The sequence below is a fragment of the Halyomorpha halys genome, unplaced genomic scaffold (genome assembly GCF_000696795.3).
Source record: "Halyomorpha halys isolate HHAL.00 unplaced genomic scaffold, Hhal_1.1 Scaffold265.1, whole genome shotgun sequence".
NCBI lineage: Eukaryota > Metazoa > Arthropoda > Insecta > Hemiptera > Pentatomidae > Halyomorpha > Halyomorpha halys.
This window is the reverse complement of record NW_027107765.1, coordinates 593,208-596,541: the sequence shown is the minus strand read 5'-3', so window position 1 is coordinate 596,541 and position 3,334 is coordinate 593,208. Positions and strand designations below refer to the sequence as shown.

At 32.2% G+C, this 3,334-nt stretch overlaps 1 protein-coding gene across 1 annotated transcript in view; it reads right to left on the bottom strand.

Moving 5' to 3' along the window:
• LOC106680487 (uncharacterized) overlaps window positions 1-2,374 on the bottom strand; it is a 16,005-nt gene extending 13,631 nt beyond the window's left edge. The window contains exon 1 of the mRNA XM_014420231.2: window positions 2,297-2,374. The gene's annotated coding sequence lies outside the window, so the exon portion shown is untranslated. The remainder of the gene's footprint in view (window positions 1-2,296) is intronic.
• Between the last annotated feature and the right edge of the window lie 960 nt (window positions 2,375-3,334).

The following is a 3,334-nucleotide window of genomic DNA, read 5'->3' as shown; positions in this document are numbered from 1 at the left end:
TAAACATAAAGGCTTATACAACAAGTTGCTGAGAAAATCCGCTAGGGACTCTTATGCATTTAACGTTTAACATGACTTCAAATAGGGCTGCTCACAATCCTATAGTTATAACATTTAACATGGTAAAACATATAACATTTAACACAACATCATGAATACCCCTATTGTAGATTGATCTAAGGTGTTATGTGAAGCTGCAGGAAAACCTGCATCAACATCCGACGACCGCTAGTCTATGGTTTTACCAACGATTAGAGAAGGCACGAATGACCACATCTTTAACAAAGTGGTTTTGATAAGATAGGTTAATTTTATAAACTTACGCCTGATCGAAACTCGATAAAAAAATAATAGCCCATTTCATACTACAAATATATAAATGTTACATTTTGACTACAAAATACATCGCCATTTCTTCAGCCGATGGACTAAGAAATACACAAGATTAAAACCAATTTTAGTCTAACAGGTTATTTTAAAATTTCTTCAAGACGAGGAAAGAGTGTGAAATCGGGTATCTAAAACCAGTACCCTCGATGTTATTACAATCAACAAGGCTGGGGACGATGTACCAGCGTCGAGGTCTATGGTTTAGAACGCTCGGCTATCGTGTGGCGCTTACATACATTTGCATATGCACAAATATTTTCTTATTGTATATATTGTAATTTGTTTGTTTTATTTGTTTTAGGAGGTAAGAAAAAAATAAATAAATAAAATAGGGTGCTTATATAATTTTTAATGTTCGTATATTTCATGTTAAGTAAGGGGACGTCATGATGCATCGATTATTGAAGAAGAGGGATTCACAATTTTTTCTTTTTGAACGAGGGAAGGAGAGACTGATGAAAGTCCACTAGACAGATTTATCATTACGAAACATTTGCTAAGTTATGACAAGAAACGTTAAAGTTAAAACCGTTGCTATGAATATTTTAACCATTTCTTATTTCTACGAAAATGTTTTAGTATCCTTTTATTAACTATTGTCTAGAGTTAGGAAATGATTCTTTGAACAATGGAATTAATGACCTGAACAAGATATAACTGGGCTGAAATTTTAAAGAGACCAATTTTATTGAGACATGGTATGCACTTTAGCTTAGCAACGTCATCATAAAATTGAACACTCAATATTCATGTTTGAAAACTTGCACATGCAAATGCAGTGAGGGATTTACCTTTCAATATCGGCAAAGAGAAGCACAAAATAATGCACGCACAAAAAGTCTTTACATGACGATGACAATTTTTGTATTACGTAAAGAAAAAAATCTTCATTTATTACAAAAGTGTTTTGTTTTATAAAAATAAAATGGTAGTTTTGGTACAAGTGACGCAGGTTTATTGAGTTTTTTTTTACGTTAAATTGAGTATTATTTCCTTTTAATCCGCTACTACCTCTCTGATAGATCCTTTAAAGTAAATCATAACTTAGCCTACTGATCTCTCTTTTCTCAGTCCGCCTTTGTTCCTCAAGGTAGTATCTTAGGTCCCATTCTTTATACGGTTTATAAGGCTGACATCCCAACCCACCCACAGTCCTAACAACATACGCTCATGACACATGTACATGTATCTGTAAACAACGACCCTACTAATGGATCACAAACACTACAGGCACACATAACATCCATTGAAGAATGGTGTCAAAACTGGAGAATCAAAATAAATCCCACCAGATCACCTTTACTCTCCGACGTAAACCTCTACATTCCTGTCCTACAGTATCCTTTCTAAATACTCCACTAACGCCTGTTGAACAGATTCGATACTTAGGATCCATCTTGACAAGAGACTTACTTGGAATCCACATACAAGACTGAAACGACAAGAAACTGCTCGTAGATTTCGATTGCTACGCTCTAAACTTCCCATTAAGTACAAAAAATTATTATATACTATGATAATCAGACAATAAGCAAGATGAAATAACCACTCTTATTCATCAAGCTTGCATAAATATAGTGATAATGTGTGTTTATTTTCAATTATATCACTCATTACAGAATTTTTTATTAATTATAATTATATTATTATTATTCTTATTTATTAATTCGCACCAGTCTTCAGATTGAAGACAACCATCAACTGTGATATCTATGCAAAACTACATTTGCACGAGCGGCACGATAGAGACAGGTACCCACTGGTCGAACCTCCTGAATTTATGTATTCGCTGTCTCAATTTTAGAGCGGATTATCATTGATGTGTATATATTTTTTTATTTAATATATCTTGTTATATTTATATTCTTATTGTAATGTCCATATTTAAAAAAAAATTGTACGTTACCTCAAAATGATAGATACTGTAGACTTTCTGATAGACCCCAAAAATGAACATATATAACCACAGCTATCTCGAGATGCAGTAGGCACTGCCGTATAAAAATCTAAGATATTTATTTAATTTCTTACGCAATGCAATGTTTGAGTTGCACTGTAAATAGACCCACCGTAACATACATTTATCAATTATACAACTGATTATTTATGTATATTTGAAAAACAGACATAATTATGACCGCTGAATAATATAAGTCTCTTGTGGTGATCTAACGAGTATCCTCAACAGATTTTTTATTTTATATTCTTCATTTTTGATTCACTCAAATAAGTTAAAAATTACTAAAACGCAAAAAAAAAAAATCAAATATTCTATAAAAAGAGCAATGTTAATTTTGTTTACTAAATTTTTAAATATATATATATATTGATATTTGCATACGTACATCAATAAATTTGATTTTAGTTTATAATGGAGAGATACAGGCGTGCAGAGAAACATTGGTAGCATTCTAATGACGTTTTTACATTAAAAGGTCTCGAGGCCATCTTCTTTTCAGGCGCCTTGGTGGATTGTCAGAGGAAGCAAGGTTAGAAACTAGTGGGTTTGGGTGGTTAGGGAGTTTTTAATGGAAGGAATGGTTTCTGGTTCGGGCGGGATCGGTTACATATGGAACATTAAGGTTTTTTTAATGTATTTTATTTGTGACAAAGTAAGTAGCATTGAAGATTTTGGATTGGTACGAGAGGAATTCTAATGTTTAGTGGAGCCCCAACGCTTAACTTCAGATGTTTACTAAATTAATACCAATTTTCCAACTAAACAAAAATTTAAATCTAGAACAAAATAAATTCAAATCATGTATATATATTTTTTATTTGAATTAAAATTACTATTTTAGATATTCAAACGAGGTTAGAAATTAAATTTAAAAAAATAATGCATTGAGCATCACCCGTGAGAATAGATTTACAGGAATAAAGACCGTCCCATTTTCCAGAGCAGAGTTACCTGTAGCTACATGTTTGGACATTATCACTAATA